General features: G+C 40.2%; 1 pseudogene across 1 annotated transcript; it reads left to right on the forward strand.

The window, feature by feature from the left end:
* Positions 1-871: 871 nt before the first annotated feature.
* LOC114303217 (G-type lectin S-receptor-like serine/threonine-protein kinase At1g11330) lies at positions 872-4,302 on the forward strand (annotated as a pseudogene). Its single transcript, XR_014340547.1, has 7 exons — positions 872-2,290; positions 2,528-2,635; positions 2,713-2,915; positions 2,988-3,198; positions 3,316-3,553; positions 3,645-3,795; positions 3,902-4,302. The product of XR_014340547.1 is annotated as a G-type lectin S-receptor-like serine/threonine-protein kinase At1g11330 (transcript).
* Positions 4,303-13,006: the final 8,704 nt, after the last annotated feature.

A 13,006-nucleotide genomic window follows, 5' to 3' on the forward strand; every position in this document is an offset into this window, starting at 1 on the left:
CCTACATATATATTAAAAAAATGGGTCATGCCATGGTGCATACCATATGCAAATCATGATATTTGTAGTGTTGATTATCATTCGTAACTAAATTCCTTTCAGTCATAAATAAAAAACAAAATAGTGATAACTAAGGTATATACAAAGACCTTTTAGATTATAACCAAAATACTATCACAACGAACACTACAATGAGTCATAATCACAAACCACAAATGTCATAATTGGGGCATATGGTACACACATTTTCCTAATGTTAATATAGTACACACATTTCCCTTATGCCATTTTGATTTCTATAATTTTAATTAATTTGATTTTGACCCTTAATTTTAGATTTTGTGTTGATTAGGATTTTTGAAAGAAAATAGTCATTGAGTTAGTTGAGAGTAACTCACTGAGTTGAACAAGTTTACAATTTTACCTAAAAACAAAACACATATTATTCATGTGCACATTTTTCATGAAAAACACTAACAATTGCAATCAATTAGATCAAATTGAGATAAAATTATAAATTCAAAGGTCAAAATCAAACTAATTGAAATTATAAATTCACCCATTTCCCATTTCGGCCTTTTAAGTTTGATTTTTTTCACTTTGGCCCTTCATGTTTGCAATCATTCCCACTTTGGCCCTTCAAGTTTGATTTTTCCTACTTTGGCCCTTCATGTTTGCAATCCTTCTCACTTTAATCCTAGACTAACATCCATTCAAAAAACTAACAAAATCTCCACATCACCAACACATCAAAAGTTGTGAAAACATTAGAAAAATATCAACCATGCTAAATAGCTGTTTATTTTTTAATCATATATGAACAAAGTCTTTCTTTTGACAATTATGCAATTGAATGTTGAATGAAGTTATCCACATGCCTTGCACCTAGAAATTTCTCTCTTGCTGAATAGTATGAAGAATAAAAAGAGATTGAAATGCAAAGAGTCCACACATTGTATCCAATTCATACCCACCAAGAAGCACAAAACAAGTTATGAGAATCATGATCTGCAAAGGTGCTATTCAATATCTTGAGCTCTTTCTTATTCTCTTCTTTTCTTGTTTTTGTTTCAAGTTTAGCATTGCCATAGACACCATTACTCTCATCAACCCATCAATGACCCTGAAACTATAATCTCTAGCAACAAGGCTTTTCAATTGGGATTTTTCAGCCCTGTTAATATGACCAATCGCTATGTCGGTATCTGGTACAAAAACATCCCTGTGAGGACTGTGGTATGGGTAGCTAATAGAGACCGGCCTTTAATTGATTCTTCCGGGACTCTGATGATATCCAAAGATGGCAATCTAGTGGTTTTGAATGGGCAAAAAGAGATTATTTGGTCATCTAATGTTTCAAATTCTATGGCGAATTCAAGTGCCTGCCTGTTAGACTCTGGGAACCTTGTTTTGGTAGATAACTCAAACGGAAGGACAATATGGGAGAGTTTTCGATACCCTTCAGACTCATTCTTAGTGAAGATGGTACTTAGTAGTGATGGAAGTACCGGTGAGAAGACACTTTTGAAATCATGGAAAAGCCCTTCTGATCCATGTGTTGGAAGCTTTTCAGCTGGTTTTAGTAATTCAACCATTCCAGAAATCTTTATATGGAATGGCAGCCGTCCATATTGGCGCAGTGGTCCTTGGAACGGTCAGATCTTTATCGGAGTGCAATACATGACTTCACTGTATGATGATGGTTTAAATGTGGTAGATAACAAAGAAAAAACGGTATCTATGTCTTTCAGTAATGCAAATCAGTCTATGTTAACATACGCTTACTTGAATCACGAAGGAGCTCTAATGGAGATGGGTTGGACTCAAGGGAAGCAAGAACCCGAGGTTGATTGGTCAGCTCCAGAAACTGACTGTGGTGTTTATGGCAAGTGTGGGTCATTTGGAAGCTGCAATTCAAAGGACTCACCAATTTGTTCTTGTTTGAGAGGGTTTGAGCCAAATCGCATAGATGAATGGATAAGTGAAAATTTTACCGGCGGGTGGGTAAGGAGGACAAATTTGCAGTGTGAAAGGAATGATAGTAGTAGCCAGGAGAATAAAAAAGACGGGTTTTTGAAGCTGACGACAATGAAAGTGCCAGTGTTTGCCGAGTGGTTGCCAGTTCTAGCTAATGATTGTGAAAACCAGTGTTTGAAGAATTGTTCGTGCACCGCGTATGCATATTATGAGGGCATTGGTTGCATGTTATGGAGTGGAAGCTTAATTGACATACAGAAATTTTCCAGCAATGGCACAGATCTTTACATTCGTGTGGCATATTCAGAGCTTGGTAATAAATTGCCTATCCATATTCTTCTGCAACTTAAATTCAACCCTTTCACATTCATATTCTTCAGATGTTAGCTACATGGAATTTGTAGTCAATTCTCAAGAAACTTTAGCACATTATTACTAAACTTGGTGATCTAAACAAAAAGAAAAAACAAAAAACAAAAGATGAATGACAAACTTGTAATTGTGTGGTCCAGTTTACTTGAACTACTTTGATGATTGTTCTATTTTACAGATAAAAAGAGGGATATGAAACTAGTCATTGTGATATCTGTGATCGTAGGGTCAATAATCATTTCCATATGTGCATACTTTTTGTGGCTGGGGATGGTTAAACAAAGAGGTACATTTAACTCAGAAATTAAGAAAGGTTTTCTTTTATTATGTAGTAGCTAACCGACAACTATTTTTTTCAATCAGGATTGAAAAAGAAGAGCGACGAGACGCTACCATTTAAGAAACTAACTCCAGAATATTCAACTGTAATGACATTTGAAGATAATTTGAACCAAGTTAAACTTGAAAAACTACCACTCTTCAAGTTTGAGAAACTTGCAATTGCAACTGACGAATTTCACGAGACCAACAAGCTTGGACAGGGTGGTTTTGGTCTGGTGTACAAGGTAATAATGATTGTTCACGCTGATCTTGATGTTGTTTTGTCGACAAGTGAAATAATTTGGTGTTTGTTTTAGGGGAAATTACTGGATGGACAAGAAATAGCAGTGAAAAGGCTTTCAAGATCCTCTGAACAAGGGCTAGAGGAGTTCATGAATGAAGTTGTGATGATTTCTAAACTCCAACACCGTAATCTAGTTAGACTCCTTGGCTTCTCTGTCGAAGCAAACGAAAAGGTGTTGGTCTATGAATATATGCCAAACAAAAGCTTGGATGCATTTCTCTTTGGTTAGTACTACTATTCTGAACTTATTGTTTTATCAAAAATTACAACTTTTGTCTCAAAATCAATTTCATTTACCTTTTTCTCACACTCATACTTTCTTTTGAATGACATTCTTCTAGATCCACAAAAACAGAAGCTCCTAGATTGGAGTAAACGCTTTGACATCATTGAAGGGATAGGCAGAGGCCTCCTCTACCTTCATAGGGATTCTAGATTAAGGATCATTCATCGAAATTTAAAGGCAAGTAACATTTTGTTGGATGAAGAACTAAACCCTAAAATTTCAGATTTTGGAATGGCAAGGGTTTTTTGTGGCGATGAACACCAAGCCAATACGAGAAGGGTTGTAGCAACATAGTAAGTACATGTCTCTTTCTCCAAAATCTTTACTCTTTCAATGTGGAACCACTTAATGTAATGCAATAAAATGAATTTTGACTTGATGCAGCGGCTATATGACTCCGGAATATGCAATGCAAGGGAGATTTTCGGAGAAATCTAATGTATTTAGTTTCGGCGTATTGTTACTAGAGATTTTAAGTGGAAGACGGAACACTAGTTTTTGTAATGATGAGCAATTTTTTAGCCTTTTAGAATATGTAAGTCCACTTGATTCATTTGCACTTCCTAGTTGTCCTATACTCCAAGATTTATTCATTGCCGAGACCTAACTTTTGCATGTCATATCGCTGTTAATTTTTTCAGGCATGGAAATTGTGGAATGAAGATAACATTGTGACTTTAGTAGATCCAATGTTATCTTATCAATACTTCTGACAGGATATCTTGAGATGCGTACATGTCGGACTACTGTGTGTACAAGAATTTTCTGTAGATAGGCCTACCATATCCACGGCTCTTTCTATGTTAAAGAGTGAAATTTCATATCTTCCAATGCCAAAGCAGCCTGCATTTACTCAAAGACTAAAGAGACAGTCTTCGCAACAAAGCCAGAGTAGATATTCTAGGGATGAACTTACTATTACAATTGTTGATGGCCGGTAACATCTAAAATGTCGAGATGATTACTTTTATTTTTTCCACTTTCTTGTACATAAGGACTTGCCATTGTAATTTTCATCGTGACATCAAGTGGTTTACCAATAAACCTATCCACAACTATTTTTATTTTTCTGTTAGCGCTTACTAGACAAATTACAATACAAATGTTTGTGTGAACACTTCTATTTTAAGATTTTTTTTTTCTTAATCTGGAATTTACTTGGTGTTGAATGAGGCCAGTTCGTAAACATGTGGGAAAAAATCATTAATCTTATTAGTTGAACGACTTTCAGCACCACCACACCCTTCCAACTCAGCTTCATATAGTATTTTTTTTTTATTAACATGAGTTATACACACAGACAAAAGAATTAGTGCAAACATTAATTATAAGTTCAGTTTTAATTTTTGAAGTCAACCAGAAATTAGGTAATTGACTTGATACAAAAGTTGGGTGAATAGTAAAATAAAAAATAAAAAGAAAAGAAAAGAAAAGAAAAAGGAAAAGGAAAAGAAAAAAAAAGTGCATTGTTTATCTGCATTGACATTGCCTTTTGCTGCAATGCAACTGATCCACATCCCAACAGGCTGTAAAAATCAAAAACTATAATGGATTTTAAAATACAAATGCACGAGAAATTTGCTTTTTATGGTCAATTCTTCGTGTTCATACTTAGCTAATGACAGCTAACTTCAGCTTGAATTCAACTCGTGCCTTCAGTGACAACTGATAAAATTGGAAAGAGGCACAGAACTTTATGTTAAACTAATATATAGTTTTCTAAGTCTATGAATTAGGTTACAAGACAACAATAAATGCCATCTCATTTTAAGACCTTAATTTAAACAGAACATGCATACAATCACATGTTGAATTATCTGTATTGATGTTTCATATATCAGTTGACTTAATTTTAATAATTTTAATATTTTATGAGGTTGGCAAAAGAAAAATCTAACTTGGGATCTAGATGTACCTGCCCTAGCTGGATATTTGAAGAAAAGAAGTTGACTTTGTCACATTGAACCACCCAAAATAAGTCACTGAAATTTTATATTTTATAACAACAATAAACATATGGTTGGTGAAGTAATTGTGTATTTATATACATGCAGTGCAAAAATACTCATAGTATCTCAGCACTGTGGCAAATTTCTTGTTTTGATCATTCTGTTTTCAACTTAGACCCTTTTAACATCATCTTCTGTTATTTTCTTTTATATTGCAAGTTCTGCTCAAAGCATGGCAGCCCCAGACCAACCAATCACTGAGGCTTCTATGAATATTTCTCTGGCCAAGTGCTTGGAACTGCCTCAGTTTAATCAATTCAGAACGCGGCGTGCAGGCTCTGATCCCATATCAAATCACACTCCCACTGTCCAATCCATTGCTGATGAACGCTACAAAAAGGCTCTCAGAGAGCTGGAGTCCATAAGGGAAGATCTTACGTTCATCAAGAATGCCTCTGAGCAGCTCAAGGAGTACAAGGCTCACTTTGCTGATGAGATTGAAACCGCCTCAAAAAAATTTAAAAGCCTTGAAGATGAGTTCAACCGCACGGCTAGAATTTCTTTTGGGGATACTAACAGAATGGATGGAATATACAAAGATATTAGCAAGTTTCAGAAGGAGGTCAAGAAACTGAAGGTCCAAATTGCTGATGAATGCCACGAAAAGGCTGACAGGCAGCTTAAGTCGGTCAGACAAAATCTCTAGTACATCCAGAAAGCCTCTGAGCAGCTCAAGGAATTTGAGGCTCGTGTTGGCGATCAGATTGAAACCACCTTAAAAGAGCTTGCAAGACTTGAAGTTCACTTCAATCCCACAAATGGAATTTCTCGTCTGGATACAGATAAAATGGTTGGAATATGCAAAGATATTAGTGAGTTTCAGAAGAAAGTCACGAAACTGAAGCTGAAAATCCCATCCAAGCACCAGAATCATGTTGCGGATCTTGGGCACACCAGGGGACACTCACAAGCAAAAACACAAGACTTTTAACGTGGTTCGGCAAACCGGCCTACGTCCACGGGAGCGATGTTGTTATATATCAACAAATGGAGGAGATTACACACTCTCAACTCACTGTCTCTCTATATAACACACTCTCTCACACTCTCTGATTTGCTATGATGCCCTATATTCAACTCTCCTTAGCTTCTCTATATATAGAGATTACAAAGGCAAGAGGCACCCTTTGAAATGAGCTGGCTGCCAGCCCATTTCGGTGGCTTTCCAGATTGCTTCATGGCCTCATGGCCTCATGGCCAACTCACATGGCTTCCCCACCATGTAGCTGGCTGCTACTTTCCTTCACATGGCCAGAATCTCTGTAGCCAACTCAACTTGGGTTGATCTCCTACAAATCAGTCTGCCGCCAATTCTGATGCCTATTGGAATCAAAGTTCTAATGGTTCTACACACACTGCAGGCCAAGACAGTGCCAGCAAGGAGTCGAGCATGCCCAACTTGCGCAAGAATGAAACGTTTGGGCGTAGCTCGGAATTCAAAGATTTCAAAGCACTCTATGATGGCCTTGACATCACACACAAGGTTTGTCTATTATCATTTTCAGTCTTCCCAGAAAATGAAATCATAAGCAGAAGGTTTATGACGTACTGGTGGATTGGAGAGGGCTTCGTACGCCCATCTCCGGGGAATCAAAAAACAGCAGAGGCCTCGGCCAATGAGGTATTCAAGCAGCTTGTGAAGTAAGGCTTCATTGAGCCTGTACACGAAAAGCGCAGCTTGGAAGTGAAAAGATGCAGGATGCACCCTTTTATCCGGACAGCAGTAATCATGCTCGAGGACAAGGCTCAATTCTTTCATTTTGATCCCAGTGGGAACCTCACTGCAGGCTTCCCTTTTTCTCACCAGGTATGCATATTAGCGGGGCAACAGTTAGACAGTTTGAATTTGGATAAAGTTCATTCGGTGTTCAATGTTCGTGAGTCTGATTTTGAGAAGCTTGAGATGCTATCAAGGTTTCAAAATGGCAATAAGGATTTGGATATGGATAAAGTTCACATGGTTTTCAATGTTGATGAGACTATTCTTGATTTTGATAAGCCTGAGCTGTTTTCGAGGATGAGAAATGCCAATGTTCTCTGTTTAGGAAGGTGGCAAACCTCCCCCAAAAATCACATTGAGGTGGAGGACACCAAATTCTTGGATAACTTGAAGCACATGAAGCATCTAAGGTTTCTCAGCCTCCAAGGGATATCTAGAATTTCTGAGCTTCCCGGTTCTATTTCAAAGCTCACAAGGTTGATGATCCTGGACCTCCGAGCCTGTCACAACCTTGAAATTCTTCCAGATGGGATTGATTCACTCAAGTGTTTGACTCACTTGGACATGTCCGAGTGCTACTTGCTAGGTAACATGCCCAAGGGGCTTTCATCCCTTCTAGAACTCGAAGTTCTTAAGGGGTTTGTAGTTGGCAATTCAACTGGCAAAAAATCGTGCAGCCTTGACGATTTGGTGAACTTGCAAAAGTTGAGAAAATTAAGCATCTACACAAGCGTGGAGGACTTCCCTCGGAAGAACGAATTGGAATCGCTGAGCAAATTTGAAAAGCTTCGCACACTGACAATAGCGTGGGGAGGGGGTTCAGAAGGTAAATCAAATAAAAGCAATGCCAAACAAGAGAAAGTTGGAGGGAAATCAACGGCAGCAAACTTAACAAAGTCAGAAAATAAAAGGCATGGCAAAACACGAGGGGAAGCAGCCACAGAAGACGCTAAGCAGGAGAACCGTGAAGTGATATCCACAGACGCAGATGTCCAGTACCCAGAGAATGGAGGTAATAATAACATAAAGACACACAATACTGCTTCTGCATCGGATTCACCAGCAGCACCGACAGCTTTCGCAAGAAGCATCAGTAGAAAACTATCCTCCTTAAGAGGAGAGGGCTGTGCATTTTCAAAAGATAAAAGCAGAAGAAAATACAAGGGAAGGCAAAACAGGAGACAACAGTGGAGAAGAAGTAGCCACAGGAGCAGACGCAAAACAACAGAACCATGCAGTGAGATTCATAGACACGGATGTCCAGAACCCAGAAAATGGAGGTAATAATAACATAAAGACTCAAAATTCTGCTTCTGCAGCGGATTCACCAGCACCAACAGCTGTCACAAGAAGCAGCAGTAGAAAATCACCGGCGGTTTTTCCAACCCAACTGGAGAAACTCGATCTTCAGTGTTTTCCTCAGTCCTATGCACCTAATTGGCTCAAGGCTAGCAAGCTGACAAAGCTAAAAAACTTTACATCAGAGGAGGGACTCTCTGTGATCTGGGTCAATTCGAGGAAGTAAAAGATGAGTGGAAAGTTGAGAAATTGCGTCTAAAGTTCTTGAATGATTTAGAGATGGATTGGAGAGAATTTAAGGAGATATTTCCAAGATTAATTTACTCGGAGAAAGTCAGATGCACGAAGCTCACGCTGTTCCCTTGCGATGAGTTCGGTGTCTGGATGAGCAAAACAGAGAACTCAGAGTAATTGTAATATGATTTGCTGCTTCTTCAAATTTTTTTTTTTTTCCTTTCTTTATCTGGGTAATTCCCATGGATTTTTTGTGTAATCAAATTTATTGTATCAATTGCTAATTTCGGCAAGTAAAATGCCTCAAAGTAGTGTGATGACAGTTTTTTATACTTGAGCAAGACAGTTTGTCACTACAAGAAACAGAAGGCATGAAAAACAAGGTTGCTGAAGTAGCTCTTTACCAAACTCTATTCCGTTTGGATGGCAGGGTTTGGTAAGAAAAGAAAAGAAAAGAAATGGTGAGAATACGAACCTTTCACTTGTTTGTATCGTTAAGTAGATGAGAAATAGTGAGAGATGGTGAAAAAAAGATTGTTACCATATCTAGATTATGTTTTGTTTTTCACCAAAAGTGGTGAGATTTGGTAAGAAAATAATTGGCTTTAATAAAATTTTTCTAATATATCAAAATTACCCTTATAAAAAAAATATACTTTATTAATATGAAAAGTTATTTTGGTAAAATGAAACACAATATTTTCCTTTCTTTTCTCTTATTTACTCTATTTAAACAAGATAAATGAGAAATTACATTCTCTTCTCATTTGTTCATCCAAGAAAACATAATAGTGAAAAATCATAATATTTTTTTCCTTTTAAATCATGATCGTTTCTGAGAGGACAATTTATGTGGAAATTAGGCCAAGCTAAGACCATCTGTTGGATGGACCGAGCTAGGTATACACTCTTGGTCATTGGGCTGCGCTATGGGTGGAAATGAGAATGGAGTAAGCTCGGTCGTGGATTGGGCGAATATTTGGCCTAAAGCTAGGACCGAGGTGATTGTGTTTGACCCAAGCAGGACCGAGGTATCGAATTGGTTATCTCGGTTGAATATTCCTGGTTCTGTCTGGCGTGGGGCAAGGCCATGCTAGCTCGGTTGAGCTGCTACCGAGCCGAGGTGTGAGGTTTGAACCATCTCACTTGGTTAGCAGTGAGTCAAGTGTTATCAGGATAGGCATTTTTCCTTGGGAGTGTGATTCCTAGAAGGACTCTTATAAGGAGAGTTGAAGTCCTACTAGGATTATGTCAGGTGGAAACTATAAAAGCTCATAACAAGACCTATGTACAGGTATCACAATTCTTACTCTAGAATACACAGAGCTTTTGTGTCTATTGTTTATTTGCTAACTTAGGCATCGGAGAGGTTACCGGCACACACCCGCCAGCTAGCTCACATTTGTGTTTTCAGGTGGCAAAGCGACGACATTTGGAAGTGTGCAACCTTGATCAATAGGATTATACGAGAAGGTTATTTCTGCGCTCGTACAATTGGCGCCATTTGTGGAAAAAGCAATTACAAAGAACGAACCTCTTAATTAAGTTTTCTTTCAACTTATTTCAATGGCGCACAATGAAAACTTGCCACACTCTACTATTGATGGGCAAACCCCGGATGGGGGTGGAAGGCGCGAAGGCTTACCTTTTATCCGGCCCATGGCAGAGTTAGATTCCCAGTGACGAAACCCGCGGGCGGATACCCGTGAAATACGGGGCTCCAGTCCTCGTCACTCCCAAAGCCCTGAAAGGCAAAGTTGAAGGTTGGACCCTCAGGCTCTTGAAGATCGGGTAAGGGAGCAAGATGAATTGATACGGAGGATGGCGGCAGACATGGAGATAATGAAGCGCTAGATAAAAGGCAAAGGGGTGGCAACAGAAGAGGGGCGCAAAGGCAACATACGCTCTTACCACTCAGAAGATCATGACAGACAAGTCACACCATCACAAGCTGAAAGTAGAAGCCTCAGGTCGGGTGATACACAATCAAGGACTTCCAGGACTCGTTACTCCATGTCTGAGAGAACGAGGACTGAAAGGTCTTACACGAAGGGAAGCAATTATCGACCCTCACACTCGCACCAAATGACATCTAGGCAGACGGAGTTGCCTAGGTCGGTGGACCTGCGAACAGTGCTTGAGGAAAGGGCTCGAATGAGAGAAGACACTTAGGCTCGCAACCCCCGCAGAGTCTCCACACTACAACGGTTGGCTCCTAGAACACATGGGAGTGTCAAGGTAGGAATGCCAGAGCCGCACCTTGCCTATGAACCAACAGACAAAACGTTAGCAAGGTTGCAGAGCTCGTCATTCGTTCCGGCGATAGAGAACGCACCGTTACCCTCTGGCTTCCACCACCCCAAATTCACTATTTATGAGGGTAAGTTAGACCCCTACATGCACTTGAGCCACTTCCACCAGGTTATGGCGGTGTATCAGTGAAACATGGTTTGAAAGGTTGCCAACCTTGGTGACCTGGGACTAACATGGTTTGAAAGGTTGCCAGAAGGTAGCATAGCTTCATGGGCGCATCTAGTAGAGTCATTTGTGACCAGATTTAGAACAAACACCAAGATGCCTGTAGAGATTGACCAGTTTCTCTCCATTGACATAGGTGAGAAGGAAACATTGACGTCTTACAATAACCGGTATTGGGAGACTTTTAATCAGATTGGAGATTGCCCCATAAACCTAGTTATCGCCCAGTACAAACGAGGTTTGCTTGCCAGCAATAAATTGAGGGATTCAATGACGATGACTCCACCCCTCCCAATGGAGGCTCTAATAGAAAGAGTGCATCAACACATCAGGGTAGAAGAAGATGTCGCACGCACCAAAGCAAAAGCTGGCACAACAGCTATGTCAGACAGAAAACCTGCGGCAAAAGTAAACACAGTCGGGCAAGAAGAACCATCGAGAAAGAATGAGCGAGGCAGACGAGCCAACAGAGAGGACCCCCAATCAAGAAAGTTGAGAGTCCACACTACCATCACCACGGTATTCAACAAACCTATCTACCAGATTCTTAGCGAGATACGCGACGAACCTTTCGTTTAGCGACCAGCCAAGTTAGGAGAAGCACAGAAGGGCTACGATGATAGGTACCGTTGCACCTTCCATGATGAAAAGGGCACCGAATTGAAAATTGTACACCATTGACGCAACATCTGGAGGTGTTAGTGGCCGTTGGTCACCTAGACCAGTATATAGAGGGAGGAACACAGTCGGCCCCCCAGGACCGCAACAGGTCGAATTGGATGTCGGTCGACGGTCCACCCCAAGGCATAATCAACGTGATACATGGGATCGTCGAACCCGAGCGGGTATGTGAGCTCAGAGGGATGATCAAAAAGGCTAAACACTTGAGAGAGGTACTAAGTGCACAACCTATCATCAAAAGGGGAAAAACGAAGGCAAACCTTCAAGCAACTAAAATTGGAGGACAGAGACTTGGCACTCGCAACATCTCCCCTAGTCGGCTTCAACTCAATGCCAGAATGGGCGATGGGCAAGATAATTTTTCCAGTCAAGGTAGGAACGATGACGAAATAGGTAAAATTTTGGGTATTGAAAGTCCCTTCAACTTACAACATAATCTTGGGAAGAGCATGGTTGCACGCCATGCAATCAGTGGCATCAACCTACTATCAGGTGCTATGGTTCCCTAACGAAACCGGAGTGATTGAAGAGGTCTTAGGGGACCAAATCATGTCGAAACAGTGAACAGTCGGGCTGCAAAAGGGTTTGTACAGATGGTAGAAGAGCTAGAAAATAGCAAACTGTTCGCAGACGTCGGCAAAACAGCTGAACAGAAGGCAGTGGAAGATTTGGTAGAGGTGAGGATAGATGAAAAGAACCCAGAAAAGTTCTTTTTGCTCGGCTCGTCTCTGTTCAGCACCGAAAAAATAGAGATCATGGAATTTTTGACCTCTAACATCGAAGTATTTTCCTGGACACCGTATGACATGCCTGGCATTGACCCCAATTTCATCTGCCATCAACTTAATGTTCATCCAGCCACCGGACCAATTATACAGCGAACTCACTGATCGACACTCCACCATGCAGTGATAGTGGCAGAAGAAGTGGGAAATTTGCTGGAAGCAGGGGCAATCAGAGAAGTGCACTATCCCAGGTGGATTTCCAACACTGTAGTGGTGCCAAAAAAAATGGCAAATGGTGCGTTTGCGTGGACTACAAAACGGTTAACAAGGCATGCCCAAAAGACAGTTTTCCCCTACCTTGAATAGACCAACTAGTGGACCTAATAGCAGGGCATAACCGACTTAGCTTTCTTGATACATATCGCAGTTACCATCAGATCGCTATGTATGAGCCAGATCAGGAGGTCACGTCGTTTACAACACCCAGAAGACTATACTGTTACAAGGTCATGCCCTTTAGCCTAAAAAATGCAGGGGCTACATTCCAATGGATGATCACCAAAATGTTTGAACCATTGTTAGGCTGAACAATAGAGGCTT

This window comes from Camellia sinensis, chromosome 9 (genome assembly GCF_055761805.1).
Source record: "Camellia sinensis isolate YWXY chromosome 9, ASM5576180v1, whole genome shotgun sequence".
Taxonomy (NCBI): Eukaryota; Viridiplantae; Streptophyta; class Magnoliopsida; order Ericales; family Theaceae; genus Camellia; species Camellia sinensis.